Here is a 27,611-nt window from a genome sequence, read left to right on the forward strand (position 1 = left end):
TCTCATTTTCTAATACTAGGGGTCAGCATTGACCTATGGTATTTAGTGTCACAAAAATATCTGGTAGTACAAAGGTTAATGAATAACAATCTGTCTTTGTACTTAATGGTTAATAATAAATCACTATTCTTTGTCCGCGCATGGTCGTTGATAATGAATCGCTTCAGTATTCATATGCGAAAATGCATATAGGCATATTCCCACTTGTATTCTTATATACTTTCAAATATTATAGGCGAGCTCTGAATACGGGTTTAGTATTTTCATTTGGTTGAAATGAGACATGGAAAACCTGGTGTTTTAAATTGACATAAATTTATTCTTGCAGATCATTTATTATTATTATTATTATTATTATTATTATTATTATTATTATTATTATTATTATTATTATTATTATTATTATTATTATTATTATTATTATTATAGATAACGTAAGGCATTATATAGTGAAGGTCATTGTCAACTTAATACTATAATGCATAGTCTACATTTTACTTCCATCAGAGTTAGCAGTAAGTAGCAGCGCGCTGCCACTCTCAAGAACACGCAAGTCGCCGATAAGACAGTTGTCTGTTTCGGGCAGTCGTATCGGCTCCCGTGGCTACACTCCATGGTCTTACTGGCTCCCTGGTCTGAAACGTTGTTCTTACCTGAACCACGGTATAAGAAGAATCAGTAGGGACAACTCTTGTCGGCACCTTTGATGTTGTTGGTACTAAATTCAAGCTCAGTAAGGTCTAGTTCTCAAAGAATCCAACTATGTCGCTAGTATCAAACCACTATCAAAATATTAGTAAAATATGTATTTATTTAGATTAGATTTTTTTAGATTTAGATTTATTTATTTAACCTGGTAGAGATAAGGCCGTCAGGCCTTCTCTGCCCCTCTACCAGGGGATTACAACTATAACATGAACAATAAGATTACAATTAATATTAAATTTACAATTACAATTACAATTACAATAAAAATTAAAGTACGACAAGAATACCTGATTAATGAAAGCTAGACATTTTATCATAGAAGTTAAGAACAAAGAATATTTTTGTATTTACTAAATTACAAATTAAACCTACAATAACAAAATTCTATAGTGATGAAATTACCGGATATTGAGATATTTTGTGGTAGATTAAAAGAACTATTTACAAGAAACCATGTCTGAACGAGTCTCAATTACTGACCAAGTGCCTAGTAAGTTTGCGTTTGAATTCAATTTTATTTCGACAGTCCCTGATGCTAGCAGGTAACGAATTCCAGAGTCTTGGCAGGGCTATTGTGAAAGAGGATGAGTATGAGGAGGTGCGATGGGATGGTATTGTTAGTATTGTTTCATGGCGAGAGCGTGTGTTCAGATTGTGGTGGGAAGAAAGGTAAGTGAAGCGAGACGACAGGTACGAAGGAATAGAAGAGTTCAAGATTTCGAAGAGAAAGAGAAGTGAATGTAAATTTCTTTTCTTATCTAGTTTAAGCCAACCTATTGCTTCCAGGGATGGGGTAATATGATCATATTTACGAACATTGCTTACAAAACGTACACACAAATTATGAGCACGTTGAAGTTTCATTTTGTTGTCGCTGGAAAGGTCAGTCAGTAAAATGTCAGCATAGTCAAAATAGGGAAATACAAGGGTCTGCACAAGGGACTTTTTTAAGCAAGAGGGAAGATGAACATTTATCCTTTTTAGCACATGAATAATAGAATATACTTTTCTGCAGGTTTCTGTGATTTGCATGTCCCAGTTGAGATTATTATCCATGTGAATGCCAAGATTTTTTACCGAAGAACTGAAAGGGATATGCATTGTACTTACTTTAACGGGGGAAATGTCGAGGTGCTTTACAGCGTCGGTTTGCCGTTTGTGTCCTAATATGATTGCTTGTGTCTTTCCAGGATTGATATTAAGATGGAATTTCTTTGTCCATGTCACAATCGAGTCAATGTCTTTGTTCAATTTATCTATAGCGTCATTTATTCGATCTAAGCGGGAAGAGATGTAGCATTGAAGGTCGTCAGCATACAAGTGATAGTTACAATGCCTTACATGAGATGTAATATCACTGACATATATCGTGAACAACAATGGTCCGAGTACCGAACCCTGTGGTATACCTGATGTTATGTTAAACCAGGAAGAGCTTCGATTCCCGGATACAACACATTGTTGTCTTTCCCGTAAGTAGGATTCGAACCAACTCACAGCAGTCTCTGACAAATGCAGATTTCTCAATTTATGGGTGAGCAGGTCGAAATTTACAGAGTTGAAAGCTTTGCTAAGGTCAAGAAGTGTTAGTATTGTTACTTTATTAGAGTCGATTGCTTCACGAATGTCTTCTGTCACTTTAAGTAGAGCAGTGCTTGTGTTGTGTCCAGCTCTGAAACCTGACTGATACTTGTCGAATAGTTTGTGTTCGTTCATGTAGTTAGTAATTTGTCTGTGTACGATTCTTTCCAGTGCTTTTGATATGGCTGGCAGGATACTGATTGGTCTATAGTCGTTCGGGTCGGTGGGAACTTTGACTTTTGGAAGAGGAAGAACGAAAGCTTGCTTCCATATTTTAGGGAAAGTTGAAGTGATTAAGGAACTATTGAATATGTGTGCAATTGTAGGTATTACTATGTCTTGTATTTTCTGTATGAGTAATATGCTAATGTTGTCTGGCCCTTGAGCTTTCGTCTTGATGCGTCGGATGGCTTTCATTACGTCAATAGGAGTGACGTCAGTAAAATAGAATTTGTCTCGAGTTGGGGGAGCTGAGTCAGGCAAAACTGTGTCTTGTTTCGTTGTGTTGTTTAAGGTCGGGTCCTTTACAAAGTGTTCGTTCAATCGGTCAAGTGGGATGGGTATGTCTGCTTGTTCACTAGCCCTTCCAAGTCCAATGACCTTCAGATTTTTCCATAACTCGGAAGGGGTTGTGTTGGGCTCTATAAGTTTGTAGGAGTATTTGAGTTTAGCGTTTCTTATTAGTTGAGTCGTTCTGTTTCTTAGGTGTTTATATAAGTTAAAATATTCGTCGTTTTTATTGCGGGTGTATTTCCTATAGGCTAAGTCGCGTTCGGACATCAGGCTACGTATTTCAGTCGTCATCCAAGGGGCTGGGGTCTTTCTGGTACGTTTGGTCTTTAATGGTGCGTGTTTGTCATAAAGTTGAAGTATTAACGTATTGAATAAGTCTACTTTCTCGTCTACAGTTCGTAATGTCCAGATCATGTGCCATGGAAGTTGCGCAGCGTCTTCTTTCAGTGCAATATCATCTATTCTTTTGATATCTATTGGTCAGTAATACGAATAGTCCACACCTGTGGAGTAACGGCTAGCGCGTCTGGCCGAGAAAAAAGGTGGCCCGGGTTCGATTTCCGGTCGGGGCAAGTTACCTGGTTGAGGTTTTTTTCCGGAGTTTTCCCTCAACCCAATATGAGCAAATGCTGGGTAACTTTCGGTGCTGGACCCCGGACTCATTTCAATGGCATTATCACCTTCATATCATTCAGACGCTAAATAACCTGAGATGTTGATACAGCGTCGTAAAATAACCTACTAAAAAAATACGAATAATCTTCTATGTATATTATCTATCATTAATATTATGTCGCTAGGAAGTCAAAATACTTGTATCCATTGTTGACGTTTATGTTCGCACTTCACCGCAACGGACGCCATGATGTATTGGGTTGTACTTGGATCAATTTTACCAACATAAGCCTCAAACAGTGACTTGAACGTTAGCGTCTCAATTAGTGGATATTTTCATTATGATTGCATACGGAAGTAATTATTATTATGGTTATATTGCCATTCCTTTGCCTCATGTCTTTAAAATTGCTAAAAAAAGAATAATTAATGTTTTCAGTTAATATTAAATTATGCCAGCCCTGCCGTAGATGGAGCTCCATCTGGTGAAGGTTCCAGATAATACACCCGGTTTCGTGACATGCGCACTCAGAATTTGTTCCCACGAAATGGCTTAGGTGTCTTTACTGCATGTTCTCTATACTGTGCCTGAACAGTAGAGATGGGAAAAGTTGTTATTTTCTAGTAACAGTTCCAACTGTTCCAGTTCTATGAAAATACTAGGTTCCAAATAACAGTTCCAAAATAACAGTGCCACCATATATTATATAGCCTATGCCGAAGTTCGCTCCACAGCACCGGATCGAATCCCTCCTCCAGTGTTTTTCCCTTTGTGGCCTGACTCCATGTTGTTACCATAGGATCATTCTGTAGGATCAGAAATTCATTTTTACATTATATATATATAATATATATATAATTTAATGTGGAACCTGTACCAAAATAAAACACACCAGGAATGAACGAAACTCCTCCAGAGTCAAGTCCCTAAATTCAGTTCTGTCATTCTGTGAAGCGTGTGACACAATTTATTTTTGTTAAAGCCCTTTAGTCAAAGTAGTTTATGCAAACATTTGGGTAAAAAAGGCAAAAGTATAAGTCGAGGGCCATGAGAAAGTCCAGAAGTCATACTGACGGTATTGACACCACGAAACCAGTTACGTTATATTTATGCACGACGCCAGTTCAAGATTAAAAGTTGGTATTGATTTTGCCCCTGAAAATTGTTAAAAGTAGCCAGATCTAGTGACAAAGTCGGTAAATTGATAACACTTCTCCAACGGTTGTCATAATGTAGTTCCATACACGGCCGACTTGATGCTAGCTTCGCTTCATCTTTGAAAGCGAAGGGAGCATCAAGTCGGCCTTGTTCCATAACATCGAGTATATTGTAACATGTAACAGCAAGTATTTTGTATAACAGGTACAGTACTACTAGTATGTAATGTAACAGTGATGGTTTGGAATAGGCCGTTACGTTATTTTATAGTCATGACTCATAATGTAGTTCCATAACATCGAGTATTTTTTGTAACAGCAAGTTATTTTTTGTAACAGGAGTATTTAATGTAACAGTGGAAGAACCACGTACTACTAGTACGTAATGTAACAGTGGTATTTATAAACATGTACGGACGCTAAATGATCACATACTTCCCTGTATGCCATGTGATGCAGTACGATGTCATAATGAGTCGAGATGTGAATTCCTGGAAATGAAATCTTTTCTAATACTAAATTGAATTCGTAGATCAGGTTTTTCGGAGCAGGAAATGTAATGTAATTTTAAATTATTTGTAAATTGGTCACGAAATCGAAATGGATCCCAGTGATAAATAAAAACCTAACCTATTCTTCCTCTTCTGCTTAGCTGAAGGTCACAGTAGTGTTCAATTTCTCCAAAAATGCGTAAATAAAAGTTATAATCATTTCGGACGTGCTAAAATTCATATTAATAATGTACCGTCATGTAGAATAAAAATCTCATTGTAATGAAATATGAAATTTTACAATTGTACTTTTTTTTAAACAAAAAAACTTCAATAATACAGTCATGTTTCAACAGATTTTAGTTTAATTTCAAGAATTGGTAATGAAACTAAAACTGTAAAATATTTGGAAATAAAACATAACCTATATATTTTCGTCTCCCTTGATAAAATTAACAATGTATTTACTATAATACAGGTAATACAGGCATTATGTTATATGATAGAATCCTATACTTAATTAACATCAGTTCCAAGATAATGTGTACATTTTTTAAAGACTATCTTCGTATCTTTACTATTTATCTTTTACTTTAGTTTCTAACATTTTTTTTCAGTACGACGAAAGGATTCCCAATTCTGCTTTCAAACAGTGGCGCCAGCTTATATGGGCTCGTGGAATCCGAGCCCACCCAATAATTTATCGTGTTTTGAGATTTCTTTAACTTAAGGCTCGTCAAATGTTTGAACCCACCGAAAGTTGGCGTCACTGCTTTCAATAGTACCAAACATGTTCCGTTCTGTGGAACAGGCGTTGTCATAATGTAGTTCCAAAATGAAACGAGTATTTGTAACCGCAAGTATTTCGTACTAGCTCAGAGCAACACTGTTATTTTGGAACGTAGTGTTCCAAGGTGCTGTTACTTTTTGGAACAGTTCCAAACAAGGAACGGTTTCAAAATAACTGTTACGTTATTTTTTACCCACCTCTACTGAACAGTCGTATCGGCTCCTGGGGGTGGAGCGGTATTATTTCCTGAACAGCCGTATCGTCTACCGAGTGTATAACGGTATTCTTCTCTGGACTGCTCTTGTGCTGTGTGTTGTGAATCTGACTTCCCTCCTGAAATGTGGGCTAATTTTGGTAATAGAGGAGACCGGACTACAAACTGCTAGGAATTGTTTCATACAAAATTCTACCAGGAATTTAATACTGCCCATCTTAATATAGCCTGAATTATTTCATGGAAATATTGTAGGAAATTCAAGAAGACACATACATAAAACTTCGAAGCAGTAACGACAGAATAAAATCAAAGAAACCGAACACAGTTGATACAATTATTGAGACAGCCATAAATGACTTCCAACAACGGAAGATCACTACATGGAAAAAGTGAGCTACAGATTTTCAAGTCAATAATTATAACATGGACGAAATGTACTTTATGTTAACATTATTTTTTTATAAATTACACGAAACGTTCTTGCGTTAACAACATTTTTAACCATGCCAATATTTTAGTTCTAAAAGTTAAAACGGGATCCGAAACGATCTCCTTAGATGTTACTGCAGGAGTCAAAACGACCAGCCCCAGTCAACAGCCAAAAGTTATTGGGTTATTGGGAGCCGAAAAGACCTCACCCGTTTGTTATTATGTGCAGTATTGAGTTGAGTTTCAGAGAAGTGTTATTCTCAGCAGTGATGAGTGTCATTACTCTGTATGTGTCTGTTGCTTGAGCCATGGTTCACAGATTTAATACAAAACAAAGAATGTTCAATTGCTGTAACGTTTCAAAAAACGAATCACGTACTCATTGTCTTAGAAAAAATCAAGAACGCAGGGGCGGCTTTAGAGGTAGTGCCGTTGTGCCATGGCACTACCAGAATACAGAAGGAAAAGGAGAATTCATATTTTCCGCTCAAAACCTGAGAGAAACAAGTTACGCTTACACAAACACTACCGTCAATATGATCTTTGCAGCGAAACACGTTGTAACCAGTGTTTGTAGAATGGATCTGTGCCAGGCACTACATCCCATAAGAAATATAATGGGAAGCGCGCGCAATCTTCATGTTCGCTCGTCCTTTTCAGCATCTAAAAGCATGATCTGAAATGTGCCAGGCACAAATTGCCGCTGGCTTTTGCAATGCTTGTAAAACTGTATACATCCCCATTTACTACGCCGATCCCTTACTACCTCGCGCTCTGTCTGTATGTCTGTCCTTCCGCTTTGTCGGAACAAGTTTCTTAGCGATAACTGCAACAATAAGATAATAAAATCTCTCCCGGTTTCTTGAAAACTTGGCTTGAGAAAGTTTTCACTTTATTATTTCTACCAACAGTACCAAGTGTAGTGTGAACGTGTTAAGTCGTGAGGTTGTCTTCGTAATAGTGGTCGTGTTATCGTGTTGTGTGCTGTTAAAAAATGAATTCGGTTGGCGCTTTATTGAAATCTCAGTTTTCAACATTAACATATGAAAACAAACTTCGTGTTAAAGAATTAGGCAGACCAACACCGCACTTAAATATTCATCAAAAGCAGCAAAGTGCTAAAGTTAACAGATCTCGCAAATTCAACCGAGATATTTATTTAAAAAACAACTGGTTGTGTGGATGTGATGTGAAAAATGCGTTCTTCTTTTTCCCGTGTGTTCTGTTCGGAGGTGAACTTAGCTGGTCAAAAGTGGGTGTGACAGATTTAGTACACTTATGGGGTAAAATAAAAACACATCATAAGTCAAAGGTTAATATGAATAACGTCTTCAGTTAGTCTATGCTGGGTAAAGCGAACACTGAAAATCAGTTAAATTCACACTACAGACTCGCGATTGCAAAACACAATGAGCAAGTTGATAAAAACAGATATGTGTTAAATTTAATAATAAATTGTATACGATTTTGTGGGGCACTAGATTTAGCACTAAGAGGGCACGATGAATCTGAGGAGTTTTGTTTGCAAAATAGACAATTGAACAAAAAAATGATGGATTTATTTTCAAGTCAGAAGAATAGGCGAATGGGTTTTATCTATCGCGCATATTAACCTGGTCAACAAAAGTGCTCAAGTGCTCCAGTTGTATACATTTTGGTGAGTGATTGTTATTATTATTATTATTATTATTATTATTATTATTATTATTATTATTATTATTATTATTATTAGAGACGAGAATTTCATGCACTATAAAATCCCAAAATATGCATGCATTCATGCACTATCAAATTATGAAATATGCATGATCAAACGAAAAATACATTAAATTATGCACTTTTATTTTTGTTTCAAAATGTCTTATTTCACTTCACTTTTTTTGCACAGTTAAAAACCTAATAACATTTTTAAATTGGTTTCTGTGAGGTTCCTGCACTTGTCTCTATATTGCAAGAAGTTACGGGTTTAAACTTGAATGAACATATTTGTGACAGTGTCAGGTCAAATTCTTCATTCAAGTTTTCGCCACAAATAACCTTCTTCACTGAACAAAAGAATCCGCAGTCCGAGTTAGCATTTAGGACCCTGTCCAATTTGTTTTTCGCCGCTACATCCACTTTCCCACGGGCATAACTGAGGGATCTATGAAATTCTTTAAAGATTATTTCTTTTGTTGCATTCTTGCAATATGTGAAACAGATGCGACATGCTGGTCGACTTGAAATTTTTTAGTGCATTTCATCTGAAATTATAATAGACCTTACGGTTACCTAGATACGATTTAAAAGAGGACATCGTAATTTAATAATTATTTTGAACAAGTTTTGTAATTTTTTTTACAAAGAACAATTGTCATATAAAATATTCGGAAACAGAACAGCATTGCTTTACTCTTTACTCCAACAGTCGCAAAATACGACATCCTCATCTGACCTAATAAAATCTTTTCCTTTACAGTAGTCCACTGTGCAAAGAGTACACTTTTGGAATCTTTAAATTGGAAACATATTACAACCACATTAACACGCGCAAACAGAATAAACAAGCACATTAACAACTTACGACATTCACACACTGCAAACACAGTTTAATGGTGATTCCAATTTTAGAAGAATCTAAATTGCTACTAGTACTAGAAAAGGAAGAGAATTTACAACCTCACTGAAAGAGGATGCTTTTGACCTAAATTATTTGTCGGAAATTTCCTTGAACCCTCTATATTTCCTCTCTACTTACTATTCTCAAAATATCCAACGTAATAAATTTATGACAAGCAGTATATAGAGGGTCGTCGGTAAAGTGTTGTAAAAGTGGACTTCCGTCCAGGGAAAGGTCCTCTAACACCTTATTGTGAAAATCTTAACATTTTATTTAATTTTTCTGTCATTTAGTTTTTTCTTTTTTTCCTTCAATCCTGATTTCTGAGGCTAAAATATAGGACATAAAATCGAGAAACTAAGGTGTCCACACAAAACCATTAAAACATGCATTTAAACTGAATTTAATGTATATTATATGCATTATTAAGCTAAAAATTACCTAAATATGCATTATGCATGTTTTTATCACTAAAAAGTCGAAAACATGCAAATACGCACGGGAAAAGTACACATATTTGGAACCGGAAAGTAATGAAATGGATAAGTACAAAGTATGAGCTATGTCCTATGTTCCTATAAAAACATGCATTTGCATGGAATTCTCATCTCTAATTATTATTATTATTATTATTATTATTATTATTATTATTATTATTATTATTATTATTATTGCTTATAGTAGGAAAAAGAGTTACCCTCCCCTTTAGGGTATCCTGGATATACCACTGATTTTGGCACTATGCATTAAATATGTATGAGCCGCCACTGATTCTAAGCAGTGATGAGTGTCATTACTCTGTATGTGTCTGTTGCTTGAGCCATGGTTCACAGATTTAATACAAAACAAAGAATGTTCAATTGCTGTAACGTTTCAAAAAACGAATCACGTACTCATTGTCTTAGAAAAAATCAAGAACGTTTTCGTAGTGTTGAACCAACTGAAGAGAATACAGTTCATAATGTAGTGAATACATTCAAATCTACGGGATCAGTATACTGGACTACTGGACTGTACCCGAGCACGAGCATGCTCATTTCGGGTATCTATACATATGTATTAATTTCAAATGTAAATCTATACTAATAATAAATCTGTAGCCGAAATTTTTCTGGTAATTTTCGATTTTCCAAAAATAATTGGTCCTAACATATATAATTAATCACCCTGAAACCGAAAATCGCTTTTTTTAAATTTTTGTTTGTATGTCTGTCTGTTTGTCTGTCTGTCTGTTTGTCTGTCTGTCTGTATGTTTGTTACCTTTTCACGCGATAATGGATGAACGGATTTCGATGAAAATTGGAATATAAATTATGTTCGTTGTAACTTAGATTTTAGGCTATATGGCATTCAAAATACATTATTTAAAAGGGGGGTTATAAGTGGGTCTGAATTAAATAAATCGAAATATCTCGCTTATTATTGATTTTTGTGAAAAATGTTACATAACAAAAGTTTCTTTAAAAATAATTTTCGATAAGTTTTATTCCTTGAAAAATTTTTATAGGGCTGATATTTAATGAGATAAATGAGTTTTAAAATTAAAATAACTGCCATCTAAGGCCGTATCTATACTAATAATAAATCTGTAGCCGAAATGTTTCTGGTAATTTTCGATTTCCAAAAATAATTGGTCCTAACATATATAATTAACTACCCTGAAACCGAAAATAGCTTTTTTTGAAATTTTTGTTTGTATGTCTGTCTGTCTGTCTGTATGTTTGTTACCTTTTCACGCGATAATGGCTGACCGGTTTTCGATGAAAATTGGAATATAAATTAAGTTCGTTGTAACTTAGATTTTAGGCTATATGGCATTCAAAATACATTATTTAAAAGGGGGGTTATAAGGGGGCGTGAATTAAATAAATCTAAATATCTCGCTTATTATTGATTTTTGTGAAAAATGTTACATAACAAAAGTTTCTTTAAAAATGATTTGCGATAAGTCTTATTCCTTGAAACATTTTGATAGGACTGATATTTAATGAGATAAATGAGTTTTAAAATTAAAATAACTGCCATCTAAGGCCGTGTAATGAATTAAAAAACAAATGACTTCGTCTATAAGGGGCCTTGGACAGCAACAATCGAAAGCTATGAAAGATAGCCTTCAGAGAATGTTTCTGTGTCTGTATGAAGTAATATCGGAAGCTAAATTAACCGATTTGTATAATTAATTATTTTTTAACCATTGGAAAGTGTAGTTTCTCTAGATGGACATAATGCTATAATGTTATTACAGTAACTTCTGATATAATATAATATAATATAATATAATATAATATAATATAATATAATATAACATAATATGTAATATTATATAATATAATTAAAGTTATTTGAAGGGTTCAGAACCATAGTGGGCCAAGCGCCATTTACTGAATACGTAGAAAACAAGGGTTAAAATTAAGTTATTACCATAATTCAATGGAAACCTATAACAAGTAAAATAAAATATACACATTAAATCTAAATGATGTCAATGTTCATTAAACTATGGTTGCATGTAATAAAAATTAGAAACATGTTAAAGGAATTGTCATTGCATCAAATGAGTGTCTCTGGACCAAAATGATTGCATTTTAATTATTTGGATGCAATTTAAATTAAGTAACATATTAAACGATTTATCCTTCTCTCAAACACGAATGTTCCCTGGATCAAATGTCCTATTTTAATTATGTAATTACTTTATATTTATTTCTAACGGGTGCAGCGGAGCGCACGGGTACGGGTAGTAATGAAATAAAAAACAAATCACTTCGTCTATAAGGGGCCTTGGACAGCAACAATCGAAAGCTATGAAAGATAGCCTACAGAGAATGTCTATGTGTTTGTATGAAGTAATATCGGAAGCTAAATTAACCGATTTGTATAATTAATTATTATTTCACCATTGGAAAGTGTAGCTTTTCTAGATGGACATAATGCTATAATGTTATTACAGTAACTTCTGATATAATATAATATAATATAATATAATATAATATAATATAATATAATATAATATAATATAATATAATATAATATAATATAATTTAAGTTATTTGAAGGGTTCAGAACCATAGTGGGCCATACGCCATTTACTGAATACGTAGAAAACAAGGGTTAAAATTAAGTTATTACCATAATTCAATGGAAACCTATAACAAGTAAAATAAAATATACACATTAAATCTAAATGATGTCAATGTTCATTAAACTATGGTTGCATGTAATAAAAATTAGAAACATGTTAAAGGAATTGTCATTGCATCAAATGAGTGTCTCTGGACCAAAATGATTGCATTTTAATTATTTGGATGCAATTTAAATTAAGTAACATATTAAACGATTTATCCTTCTCTCAAACACGAATGTTCCCTGGATCAAATGTCCTATTTTAATTATGTAATTACTTTATATTTATTTCTAACGGGTGCAGCGGAGCGCACGGGTACGGGTAGTAATGAAATAAAAAACAAATCACTTCGTCTATAAGGGGCCTTGGACAGCAACAATCGAAAGCTATGAAAGATAGCCTACAGAGAATGTCTATGTGTTTGTATGAAGTAATATCGGAAGCTAAATTAACCGATTTGTATAATTAATTATTATTTCACCATTGGAAAGTGTAGCTTTTCTAGATGGACATAATGCTATAATGTTATTACAGTAACTTCTGATATAATATAATATAATATAATATAATATAATATAATATAATATAATATAATATAATATAATATAATATAATATAATATAATATAATTTAATTTAAGTTATTTGAAGGGTTCAGAACCATAGTGGGCCATACGCCATTTACTGAATACGTAGAAAACAAGGGTTAAAATTAAGTTATTACCATAATTCAATGGAAACCTATAACAAGTAAAATAAAGTATACACATTAAATCTAAATGATGTCAATGTTCATTAAACTATGGTTGCATGTAATACAAATTAGAAACATGTTAAAGGAATTGTCATTGCACCAATGAGTGGTCTCTGGACCAAAATGATCGCGTTTTAATTATTTGGATGCAATTTAAATTAAGTAACATATTAAACGATTTATCCTTCTATCAAACACGAATGTTCCCTGGATAAAATGTCCTATTTTAATTATGTAATTCCTTTATATTTATTTCTAATGGGTGCAGCGGAGCGCACGGGTACGGCTAGTTGTAAATCAATTTGAATTTGAATTTGAAGTATTGGACAAGAAAAGAAGAGGAAGGCGTCATGTTTTAACAGAGGAAAAGTAGGATTATATCGGTAATCTAGAACAATCGCCGAGAAACATTCTCACGATTTTAGTACAAAAAGCAAGGGTCAGACATAGATCAACACATTCATTCGTTTATTCATTCACATTTTTCTGCCTAAGGACAGAGCTTTCACTTGCGAATCCAGGATTCTCTAATCTTTTCTAATTTATACCTTCCTCTTAATCTCCTCATATGATCTATATATCTTAATCTCGTCTATCATATCATATCATATCATATCATATCATATCATATCATATCATATCATATCATATCATATCATATCATATCATATCATTTCATATCATATAATATCATATCATATCATATCATACCATATCATATCATATCATATCATATCATATCATATCATATCATATCATATCATATCATATCATATCATATCTTCTTCTGCCCCGAACTCTTCTCCCGTTCACCATTCCTTCCAGTGCATCCTTCAGTAAGCACTTTCTGCTCAGCCAGTGACCCAACCAATTCCTTTTCCTCTTCCTGATCAGTTTCAGCATCATTATTTCTTCACTCACTCTTTCCAACAAAGCTTCATTTCTTCTTATTCTGCCTATCCATTTCACATGCTCCATTCTTCTCCATGTTCACATTTCAAATGCTTATAGTCGCTTGTGTTCACTTCGTCGTAATGTTCATGTTTCTGCTTCATACAATCCCACACTCCACACAAAGTACTTCACTAGTCTTTTCCTTAGTTCTTCTTCCAAAGTTCCACAGAAGATCCTCCTTTTTCTATTAAAAGCTATCCTCCTCCTGAGTTCCTGGCAGTAGCTCATATTACTGCTTATAGTACATCCCAAGTTTTTAAAGCTGTCCACTTGCTTTACTGCCTCATTTCGATTTCGCACGTTTGTCTTCGTTATTTTTCTTTCTATATAGATGGTCTTCGTTTTGTTTGCATTTATCTTCATCCCATACTGCTCACAGCTGTTATTTAGCTCCATTAGAATTTCCCTCAGTATAGTCATCTACTCTGCTAACAACGCCATATCAGCAAATCTACGGCACCTAATGCTACAAAATCACGTACCAAATTTCATCCATAAAGGTTTGCAAGGCCACCGGTGTAACTCAGTGGACTAAGGTGCTTACCTGCCAATCCAGAGTTCCGCCCAGTCACGGGTTTGATTCCCGCTTGGGTTGATTACCTTGTTGGTTTTTGTCCGAGCTTTTACCCAACCGTAAGGCGAATGTCAGGTAATCTATGGCGAATTCTCGACCTCATCTTGCTATCACCAATCCCATCGACACTAAATGACCTAGTAGTTGATACAGAGTCGTTAAATAACCATGTAAAAATGTTTACAATGTAAACGCCTTAGGGCTTTGGGATTCACAGAAGAGAATCAATTCTTGCAATTGGTTTATTCAATCTGTAGCCTACATGACTTCTATTTATATCCAAAATTTCTGACTTTTAGTGACGAAACATAGTGTCACTTGCATGGACGAATAACACTGAAAATAACCGGTATTATTCAATAGATAGTCCAAGACTACGAAAGCCCACTACATCATCCAAAGGTTGGTGTGTGGTGTGTCTTAAGTGTGATAAGAATAATCGGCCCTATTCTTTGCTATGCAACAATTAATGCTGACCAAAACCATGTCTTAAATTTGGATAGATTTTTCCCTTAATCAACCTTAGAAGGACGAAGGTATGGTGTGTTCCAGCAAGATGGGGCTAGATTTCATACAGCTGCAACTTCCCTGTTTGTATTGTTGACGACTTTGATGAGAGGTTATTAGTCAATGATTGTGGCTTGCTAGATCCCCAAATCTAAATCCCTGCGAATTTTATTTGTCGACTACTTTAAAATACATAGTAGGGCCTATACAAACCAAATCCACGAACATTGGACGTATGCAAAACAACATACGAGTACAAATAGCCAACATTTCAGAAGCAGAGCTGCAATGTGTGAACCAAAATGTATTCAGACCCTACAACGCTTGCCTAGCAGCGAATGAGGAACAATTACCATTATCTTTGAATAGGTAACGATAAATATAAATATAAAATAAGCCCAAAGAATCACATTAGGTCAAGGGCCTCCTCTATGCGCAGGGCTAGCTTTCTTTATTGTTGTCAGGGAAGTAAAAAATTGTTAACGATACCTTGATTGAGAATTTGTCGATAAAGAAATGTTTTTTCTTACTTGGTTACTTAGCTACGTGTATCAACTACTGGATTATTTTTAGCGTCGGTAGAAATTGGTCATAGAAAAATAGTATTTAGCAATATGGAACTGATGATTCACCATAGATTACCTGGCATTCGCCTTAAGGGTGGGGAAAACCTCGGAAAAAATTCAAGTAAGCGGAAATCGAGCTCACGACCGAGTACAGGGAAGTGATGCAATGATGATGATCAAAATGAAGATAAATAGAACGAATAACTTAACTCGTACTGGTCGGATGACCGTTCTCCCCTGCTCAGTCATGTGGACGTGAGGCCAGCAGACGGCTGGTGGACCTTCGCCCTTCATGGGCTATCGCGCCAGGGACGAGGATGACAGTTTATTTTATCAACAGCTACTATTATCTAGCTTCCGAATAATATGAAGGTGATAACGCTAGCGAAATGAATCCAGGGTCCAGCTCCAAAAGTTACCCAGTATTTCCTCTTAATAAGTTGAGGAAAAACCCCGGAAAAAACCTCGACCAGGTAACTTGTCCTAAACAGGATTGAAACCCCGACCCGCTCGTTTCGCAGTCAGACTTGCTAACCGTTAGTCCACAGCGGTGGACAGCATGATTAATGTGTTGGAAATGTTTAAATTAAAGATATTAAAATGACAGTGGTGGAATTTTAATGTTGATGGCGATAGTGATAATGATAGTGTTATAATATTATTGATAATAGTGAGTGACCATAATGTTGGATTGACGTTCATGCTGTCGATGATGTCAGTTTCAATGATATTATACCAACTCACTGTTCTAATAATCTTCTTCTTCTACTTCAAGGTTAGGCTATAAGCCTGTGCCGACTCAAAGCATATCCCTCCACCTGGTCATGGGGCGTCCAACGGAACGTCTGCCTCTAGGTCTATATATATTTCTTTGTATTGGTTAATTTATGACGCTGTATCAACATCTAGGTTATTTAGCGTCTGAATGATATGAAGGTGATAATGCCGGTGAAATGAGTCCGGGGTCCAGCATCGAAAGTTACCCAGCATTTGCTCATATTGGGTTGAGGGAAAACCCCGGAAAAAACCTCAACCAGGTAACTTGCCCCGACCGGGATTCGAACCCGGGCCACATGGTTTCGCGACCAGACGCGCTGCCCGTTACTCCACAGGTGTGGACTCTAGGTCTATATTGTAACGCCTGTTTTGATAGTCGAGATGTCTCCATTCGGTCTATATGGTGAAATCATTTTAGTTTATTGTCTGTAAGTTTATTTACTAATTCATATATTTGTAATTGTTCTCTAATATCGGTATTGCGAATATGATCACTTAGAGTGCATCCTGCTATCCTTCTTAAGAAGCGCATTTCAGCCGTTTCGATCTTCCTTTTTCCATATTTATTTAATGTCCAGTTTTCACTTCCATATGTTAGAAGTGGGACTGCCGAAACCTTATAGAATCTCATCATTGTCTCTTTCCTGGCTTTGTTACGCAAGGTTCTTTGAATTGTTCCGCACATATGCTGGAATTTTGATAATTTATTATCTAGATCTTTCTCTTTTTCATAAGATAATAAGCATCCTAAATAATTGAAACATCTTACTTGCTCTATTGATTTGTTTTGTAGGACTATTTTTGATCTAATAGGATATTTTCCCCCAAATGCCATTACTTTTGATTTGTTTGTTGAGATATGTCGATTGTAATATAGCATAATTTATTGTAATTGAAATGCTTTTCTTTGTAGTTCTTCTTCAGAAGCTGCGAGGATTACTTGGTCGTCAGCAAATAAAATAGAATTTAAAACAATTTGTCCCAATTTAAAATTATAACCTAGTTGTCTTTACCATTGATTTATAGCATCGTCAATATATACGTTAAAAAGGGTTGGGGACAGTGGGAAACCTTGACTTACCCCCTGATTGATTAGTTCAGATCTTCCATTTGTATTAGTTATACATATTGTTGTGCCATTGTACATTTCTTTTATTACTTCTATTATATGTCTGGAATACCCTTTGTCATACATTATTTCCCATAATTTTTGTCTGAGAACTTTGTCAAAAGCTTTTATATAATCGACAAATAGAATATGAGTTGGCAAATTGAACTCTCTGTGTTTCTCTATTACTTGTTTCAAAATGAAAACACAGTCCTTTTCTAAAGCCATGTTGATCCTCATTTAATAATGTTTCAGAAATTACTCCCAATCTTCTTGCTATTATTTTAGAATATATTTTGTAAGGAGTATAAAGAAGACTTATGCCTCGATAGTTGTTACAATCAGTCCTATCACCTTTTTTTTAAAATAGAACATACTTGAGCTTCTTTCCATTGTCTTGGTATCTCACACGTTATCCAACATATATTTAGTAGATTTAGAAATCTAATGTTCTAATAATGTACTGTATTATTATGTAATAAATATCAAACAATATTTCGGTTGTTATCGCCTTCATGACAATGTGTTTGGAAGAGTATACCAGGGAGACCGGCGTAGCTCAGTCGGCTGCCGATCCGAAGTTACATTCAGGAGTGGGTTTGATTCCCGCTTGGGCTGAATACCTAGTTAGAATTTTTTCGAAGTTTTCCTCATCTGTATTGTATTAAGTGTCCATACTAATCCCTTGTATTCTACTACTACATATATTGTAAACCTCTTCTGTATATATTTCAACTAGACTGTGACTATAATTAAGACTTTGCATAGTACCAATAGGATTCTTTTGACTTGTTCCATGTTCTAGATATGAAGCAATGTAGACCTACGAATACTATGGAATTTAAATAAATACAATACAATACAATGTTAGGTAATCTATTGCGAATCTTCAGCCTCATCTCAATAACATTAATCCCATCGACGGTAAATAACCGATTAGTTGATAGAGTGTCGTTAAATAACCAACTAAAGAAACACGCATTCCCGTTTCGTACGAAACTCTGCAATAAAGTTATTACAAATTCATTAAATCATGAAACCCATACAAATAGATCTTATAAACATTCCGCAACATTTAATTCGTTCCATTATTAAGGATACAGTATGGATGCTGAGCTCACAGAGTTAAAAACTGTTTCATTCGTTACAAAAATAAACTTTATGTGCGATTAAATCTTCAATTACAGTTCATGACACTGATTTACGCAATAAGAAAGCATTTTCACCTTCGGCTTTTATTTCCCCCTTTCCTTATCTGTCTCTGTCGCTAGAAATTCTTTGCACCCTCTCCCAATATTTCTCATGGGCGAATTAATTTTTCCAGCGTCCGAAAGAACAATTTTATTACTGTAGACCTAGGTACTATCTGTCGAGGAAACATAGTGTTATTTGTAAAACTCTAACATCTCGACTCGCAACTGCCACGTAATATACACTGCTCTTTGTCTTCATCAGGGGTGCACAAACACAGACGCTGTCGCCCAGATTTTAAAAATGCCCACGATGCCCTCTGACTACAATAAGGCTCATATTCGAAAGCGACATGCGGTATTGCACATTATAGCGTATGGTTACGCCGCTATTCTGTTTCATATTCCAGTCCTTTTATCTCTTTCTAATTTAATTATATTTATTTCATTTCAGTTTTTGATTCCTTTTATATATGAAGAGTACAGGGGAAAAACAATCAAAGTCACAATTCTCATAAGGGTGATATCATCTAGTCTAATATATTACTGCAAAATGTATGTCTTTCTTATCAAAACTGGTAAAGAAGAATTATCACCACGGATACAGTCATCCTTTCTTATCTTTTCGTTAGGAACAGCAATAAATTTTGAAGTACCTATACTGAATTAGGAGATGACATCACCCTTAAGAGATTTGAGATTTCGATAGTTTTTCCCCTGTTACTCTTCTTCTTGTATCTTCATACTTCGATTCTTTTATTTTTTTTCTTCCGACAGCGCGCATCTGGCGTGTGTCTGGTTACTTTTTCATTTTTCTGTTAGATGGCTCTGACGCGTTCAGTATTTTGTTATTCTTTCCGCTAGAGGTTGCCTGTATACATTTATGTACTGTGAGGTCGATATTAAATGCATTCATTGAGTTTATTGCGTTTGATATTAAGTTGTGTGATTGACACGTTTGAATATTGACGCCTTTCTTTTGTTTTTCTCTTACGAATTTTCTGTGCGTCTCTGAGTTGAATCTCGGCCATTGTGTACGAAGCACCAGAACCTGGAGATGCCAGCCCAGAACGTCTTGAATGGAGCATCAACAAGCCAATGTGCATCTGTTGTTGGATTAGGAGAAAATGACACAGTCCGCTGAGTACGAGTTCGGCAGAGAATCTTACAGACGACTACTCTTCCTGGGAATGTGGACTCGTAATCTCGGTTTTTGGGCAGTTATACGAGTAGATAAAGTGGACATGGTTCACTATTACGAGTGTTCTTATCACATACCGATTTTAGGCTAATATTATCTCGAGTTCGTGGATTGACTATCACGGTGACGCATTAGGAATATGGAAATAAAACTGTACTATTTGATCTTGTTGTACTTTTCATATCCCCTTTCCTAGTTTTCTCGTCACATTGGGGTATGTGTACAGTGATTCTGCAAGAGGATCCATAAGTGTCTTTGTGAACTACTCCGTCTTTTTGCTTCAGATTGTTTCCCATCTCAATCCTCGCATTCCAACGGACAAAACCATTTTTATGGTTATGCAATCACCCATTGGCATTATACATATTTAGCTAGCACGCATGTGCAATGGCCTGGATATTTAGGAGATAGTGGTTGTATTTTTGGTGTTGATACTGTTTAGAAGAACAGATTGTAAATTACTCCACTTTTCCTTCCCCGGAGTAGGATTTGTTGTATTAATGTATTTTATTTCTTTGGGTTGTCATCCATACATGGGGCAGGATAAGTGGAGCTAACTGAAGTGTGTGTTGGAGCGTTCTTATTGTTTTGTCATTTGTAAGAGTATTTTAGGGATATATACAGTATATACATATATATGTAAATATAATATTGTAGCGTTTATTACGCCACTGTGTTTTTGTTTACATTTTCTTCCATTTTTCCTTCTTCCCTTTCCTTCTCTTTATAATTTTCTTTTTCATATGTTGGTTATATTCACAGAAAATTATTTTTCTAGGTTGTTTATTAGTCATTCAGATTTTTACCTTCAGAGTTCAGCATCCTCCTAACGCTTCGGTATCTTTCAGTAAGATAACGTTATTGTGCTAGCTTTCCTTACTACAGAATATTATACTGTGTCTTTGGGGTTGAGGCTAGTGTTTTAATTGGTTCATTTTGAATGTAACGGTTTTCACACCTCTCCATCGGGCCTTGGATGTGTGGGCCAGAGCTGCATGGACTTCGCTAGACGCCAACTGAGAGAGAGGTTGCGTAACCTACGTGAGTTCAGTAGACGCCACAAGAGAAAGGTTGCGTAACTTACGACGGCTTTATCAGTGGAATTACGGCAAGACATTGGCGAGACGACACGTCGTAAGGCTAACGACTGGTTTGTACACTGGTCGTTATAGTGCCCCATTAGAGATACGACAGATACCTGTTTTGGGAATGGAATGTATCATAGTTGTAATAATCCGGATTCTCGACATTATTGACTCCTGTGTTACGCGGAAACGTTCTATCATTTTATCCGTGGTAATTGAGTGACTAATTATTATTAATAATTTGTGAATTGGACATTCGTTATGCTTGAACCCTCCATGGTTTTTCGCGGACTCATTATTTAAGGTAGCTCATTCGTTATCTTTCCATCTTCATTTATAGTTTCTATTGTGGTATCTTTCTTGCTATTAGCCACTACTATAGACTGTGTATTTTATCAGTGTGTGTATTTCTCGCCTTCTCTAACGTTCTCTTCAAGATATGATGGACCGCAACCAGCGACATTATGTATATGCAACTTTGTGTCTGCGAGTGTCAATTGGGCAGCATCATCCTAGTTTCTTGTAGGCTAGTTAGATATGAATTTTGTTATTATTTATTAGGTTAAATTTGTTTGTTATATTTTACAGTTATTGTTAGTATCTTCATGCTCCTTTCATTATATATATATATATATATATATATATATATATATATATATATATATTTATCAGGGGCGGCTCTACAATAAGAACTGCAGAGCTGCAGAACCGCCATTTAAATGGACCTGAAAAAATTAAAAACGTAAAACGTGCTTTTACGTAATCTAGTTCATTGTTTCATTTATTTTTCCAATTCATTCTCCTTCGATTCGAGATTTTACTGTCTGTAGGAGCCTTGAACTGCTCGAGAATTTTAGCTGTAATGTACTTTTCGGGTCTGTGATCGACAGTTCCTGAAGCCAACGTAAGGTAGTCGGCAGCAGAAAACTGGTTTTCTTCACCGTCCCATAAGACTGCATTAGAGCTGCAACCGAAGCAGCTCTCTCCGAATAGCCTATACAAAAGAACCGCCAACACCCTCATCTCTTTATGGCCACATAGGCTTCTGGACTACTGTATATCGTTACAGTTACAGTTCCAGTGTGTTATAGTACTGTGGGTGGTGTGATGTGATTAGTCAGTGTGTCTAAGGAAATATTTTATATTAAAAATGAATGAAATGAAAACCTAATCGACCAACCCTTTTCGAAATTAAAAGAGAAATTGCATGTTAACTTAAGAAATTAGGACGTCCCACACAAAATTTAAATATTTAAATTTCTGGAAAAAGTCGAAGAAATCATGTAGGCTACTAGACATTTTAATACCGAAATGAGTAATGGAAATGATTGGTTTTTTGCTGCGCTCATGAAAACACTTTCTCCCCCACCCGTGTATTCTGTTTAGTAGTAGTAGTAGTAGTAGTAGTAGTAGTAGTAGTAGTAGTAGTAGTAGTAGTAGTAGTGGTAGGTTTATTTTGCCTGGCAGAGTTAAGGCCATGAGGCCTTCTCTTCCACTCAACCAGGTTTCAATAATATACATGAAATACAAAATTTTATTACAAAACAACACAAAAGAAAATACCTTAGAAATTACATAAAATATAGTAGAAAATTACAATAGAAGAGATCAGTTACATAATATAAAATTACAAATAGTCAAGAACGGTTATGTAATATATAAAATAAAGTAGAAAATTACCCATAATCAAAATCAGTTACATAACATAAAGGGGAATATACACTCACACACACACACACACACACACACAAACACACATTTTATAAGACCTAAAATGCCCGAGATAAATACGACGATTAATTCACTTGAGATATATTATACAGTTAATATACTAATAGGAGAATACATGTGAGTTACAAGACATAAAATGTTGATTAGCAAATTCGTACTAAATGGCATACAAACACAAATGATTAAGAAATATATCAAGATAATAAAAAAAAAAGAAAAGAGAAAAAAAGAAGAAGAAGAGAGAGGAGAAAAAATAACAACTTGGTCATTTAAGACTACTTAGAAACTTCCGCAAGAGTCTAGGTCTGTTCATTAAAAACATTTCTAAGTAGTGTGTACTTAAAAGATTTTAGACTCCGACTGCTCCTGATTTCCTGGGACAAGGAATTCCAGGAACGAGCTGTGTGTATTGTGAAGGAAGCAGAGTAGAGAGATGTTTGATGGAATGGAATTGATAGAACATGGTTATGCTGTGAACGTGTATCACGGTTGTGGTGGGATGCTAAAAGTGTGAAGCGAGGAACTAGGTAAATAGGTGTGGAATTATTTAAAATCTGATACAGCAAACAGAGTGAATGAACTGAACGTCTCTCCCGTAAACGAAGCCAAGATAATTGAAAGAAATACTCGGAGACATGATCATAGCGACGGCTGTTAAAAATGAAACGACCACAAGCACTATGCACACGCTGAAGCCTCAATGACAATTCAACACTAAGATCACTATACAAAACGTCGCAATAGTCAAAGTAAGGCATCACCAGGGTCTGTATCAAGATCTGTTTCAGTTTAGAAGGAAAGAAATTTTTCAGTCTTTTCAGTGAATGCAAGATTGAGAAAGTTTTCTTACAGACATATTTTGCCTGTGCATTCCAGCTGAGATTCGAGTCGAAATGGAAACCTAAGTTTTTAACCGTAGTACTGAATGGTATTATGGTATTATTTAAAGTCACTGGCAAAAGTGTATTAATGCTGATGGAAGATAGTAATCTTTGATGTCCTAGTAGAATTACTTGCGTTTTCCCGGGATTAAGGTTTAGCCCGCATTTTCTAGCCCAGCTGCTGATTAACGTAAGATCATGATTTAATTTTGATAGGCTATCATTAAGTGAGTTTGGTCGTGAATGTATATATATCTGAAGATCATCTGCATAGAGATGATGCTGACAATGTTTAAGGGCAGTAGAGATGTCGTTAATGTAAATAGCGAAAAATAGAAGCCCTTGTACAGATCCTTGAGGGATTCCTGCCTTCACGTCTCGCCAAGAAGAAAACCGATTATTGTGAGACACACATTGATGGCGATCGCGAAGGTAAGACTCCATCCACATGATTACCGTGTCTGACAAATGCAACATTTTCAGCTTTGCAATAAGAATATCAATGTCGATAGTTTCAAATGCTCGAGAAAAGTCCAGTAGTGATAGTACGGTCACTTCGCGTCTGTCCATAGCTTCACGAGCATCTTCAGTGATCTTAAGTAGGGCAGTAGTGGTGCAATGATTTGGTCTGAAGCCGGACTGGAGTCGGTGAGTTGTCTGTGGACTATACGTTCTAGTACTTTAGATAATGTCGGAAGAATACTTATTGGTCTGTAGTCGCTAGGAGTGGTAGGCTGAGTGACTTTAGGGAAGGGTCGAACAAGAGCATATTTCCATTGCACAGGGTAGAAGGATGTGATAAGAGAAGAGTTGAAGATATGTGTAAGAGTTGGAAGAATAATGTCGATTATTTTACTAAGCATTGTTGTGGTAATACCGTCGGTGCCTTGTGCTTTTGTTTTGATACGTTTTAAAGATTTGATTATGTCTGTAGGAGATATGTCACACAGAAAAAATTTCTCACATATAGGCGTAGGTCGGGATGTGAGTTCGTCTATAACTTGTTGTTTTGTGACTCTGTCAGGACAAATGGGTGGTGACGAAGTATAGTGGTCATTTAGTTCGTCGAGTGAAATGTTAATAGTCTCAGTCTGTGGTTTTTGTTTACCTAGGCTCATTGTTCGTAAGTTTTTCCATAAGTTTTTTGCTGTGGTGTCAGGTTCGATAAGTCTGTGGCTATGCTGGTTTTTGGCATTACGTATTATTTGCGTCGTTGCGTCGTAGAGGAGAAAATACATGGACAAATACCGGAGTGAAGGATTTATTTAATTTGACTTAAAAGCTAGAAAAGCTTCTGGGGCACATCTCCACTACGTGACTAGTTGTACCAGGTGGGAGAGGTGTAGCGCACGGATGGTTGGAGTATAATTTCGGGTGCACAGTCAACTTCGAGAAGGGGCTGTAATATATATATATATATATATATATATATATATATATATATATAAATTATTAAATTATTAAATTCTGTAGTGAATGATAATCAATTATTTTATCTTATTATGAGACAACCATAACCTTGCCACTATTAGATCGTAATGTCCTTTTACTGTTAGGGTGGTCCCCCAGCATGTAAATCCCTACAATATGTTGTATTAAAGCCTACCATTTTTTTCTGAATTGAATCTCTTGTGTATTACAAGACAACCCGGTGCTGTCCCCCCTCTATTTCGCCACTTAACCGGTCAATTGGTAGATCCTGAAGCGATGGGTACTCGGCAGGCGGTAAAACATTATCACAAGGGGAGACTTTATGGCAATGTATCATCATGGCAGAAGATAACACAAAAGACATATATCCAGTCTTTATGGAAGTTAAGTAATCGGGTCACCTCCGAAAATCGAACCCGTTCGCTCGATTTGAGGTCAGAAATGTTATCAATTTAGTTACAAAGAAATATATAATATGCAAATTAATTAATTGTAAAGTTAACGAAGTTTTGTGAAAGTACTATCCATAACATTCTGTTGATGGAGTGTACTCATTCTTAGCCGAGATATTTAAGTCCGGACTTCACGGCACTGTAACAAAATACTCGTATAAGAGTTGTGAGAAATGTTATTAATATTACGACATAGGGTAAATTAGGGTCTGTTGGACAGTCGGGCATGTTGGACACTTTGTACTTTAACGTGTTACCTCGCCACTTGTGGGCACCACATTCTGCTAGAAGTCAATGACTGAAGTAGCCCCACTCGTGGCCTTTTTTCACGGGACTTATCATAATGGATACATCTTGGATACTTTGTCTCAACTGTTCATGGTACTAGAATTCGACTCCAAAGAACTGTTTAACGGCATGTTCTCACAATAGGTACAGTATTCAAACAGTTGACTCTGTGCCTCATTACATGCTTCATACTGTCGCAGCAACGATCGTCCAACTCTGTCCAGAATGGCAGGACTCTGTTTCACGTTGTCCAACGCAGCATTTATTTGGTCAATCAGCTGAGGTCTGGTGAAAACTGGAGTTAAGTAGATCATACTCTTGACACACTGCTAAAGAGAAAATTAACTGAAAAATCGGGCGAACGCGCTGGTCACGCAACAGGTCCTGCTCGTCCAATCCAATGTTCCCCATAATGGACGGTTAGTTGACACTGAAGTGTGGTGGAGTTCCATCATGTTGGAACCAGAGATTGCGGCGCACAGCAAGCGGTACACTCTCCAGCAGGTCCGAATTGTGATCTACAGCAACTGTAGATAAGCTGCCCCAATTAACCTTGCTGGCAGAATTACAGGTCCCAGCATGAATAACAACAATTCCAGCCCAGATGTTGACGGAAAACCTGTGCTGGTGATTGCGAACAGCAATTGCATGTGAGTTATTGTAGTCCCAGATGTGACTATTCCTACTATTGAAGCATCCGTCACGTATAAAATAGGTCTCATCTGAGAATGACACTTGTGTGAGGAAGGCAGCATTTTTAACACTCTAATGCAGAAATCACTGTACAAATTCTTGTGGTCCTACTGCCTGCATCCTCTGAAGGTGGTACACGTGTAGGTTGTACTCTCTCAATACCCTCCAAATGGATTGGTGACTTATGCCCATAGCATGAGTGCTGGTTGAAGGTTCTTCACTAAATCGCTCAACCACAGCATCTTCAAAATCCGATATCCCCACACCACGCTTCCCGCCGCCAACGGACCGAAGACGAAGATTCCCCGTTTCTCCAAGGCGTCGGTGTATTGCAGCAAATGTAGTATGGAGTGGATGTCTCCTGCCAGGTTACCGCTGTTCGTAGGTGCGACGAGCCTCTCTTCCATTTCCCCTCGCCTCACCGCAACACATAATCATATCACAGTCTACTACAGTATATACAGTCGCGAAGCTTGAGGTGATTTTTTGCAAATCTCGCGATAAAGCGCTCCAAGCGGTTAGCAACTAGAAACAATAGACTGTCCACGGTCGACTTTGGATTTAGAGTGGACTGAGTCGTATTTCCATCGAGTGCTAGGTCTTTGCGTATTTCGCAGTGATGCTCCTGAAGAAAAATCCTAACATCTATTTCTTATTTTACTTCTAGATGCAAAAAGTGGTTAATAAACAGCAGCAGGGAAGATCTAATGACAAAGAATGAAGCATATCTTTATAATAATATGAAGTTTTGCTCTCTTCATTTCGAAAACACACAATTTATGAATGAAAACAAAAATTAATTAATCTGGAATGCAGTTCCAACTTTATTTGATGTTTCAAATAAACCTGTTCTGTTATTACCTGCAGCTGAGAAACGAAAGCTTTGCACTAATTCTACATCTGTATCAGCTGATTCCTTGAATAATTGTACATTTTCAAACAACTTAGGCCTACTTTTTTTTTCAAAGGATATGTTTTTAATTATAGCTGTTAATTTTGTTGTTATTTTTATTTGTTACTTTACTAGAGACGTAGAAAAAGTAAGTCTGTTACAATAAAATTTATTGATTACGTTTTATTTCCAATTCTGGTGTGATTATTATTGCTTAACTTCATCCCACTTTGTTAACTACGTAAGCCTACACTACAAGTACCGGTACACGTAAGTTACTCCCATTAATTAATATTTCCATTA

Source organism: Periplaneta americana, chromosome 16 (assembly GCF_040183065.1).
Source record: "Periplaneta americana isolate PAMFEO1 chromosome 16, P.americana_PAMFEO1_priV1, whole genome shotgun sequence".
Lineage (NCBI taxonomy): Eukaryota > Metazoa > Arthropoda > Insecta > Blattodea > Blattidae > Periplaneta > Periplaneta americana.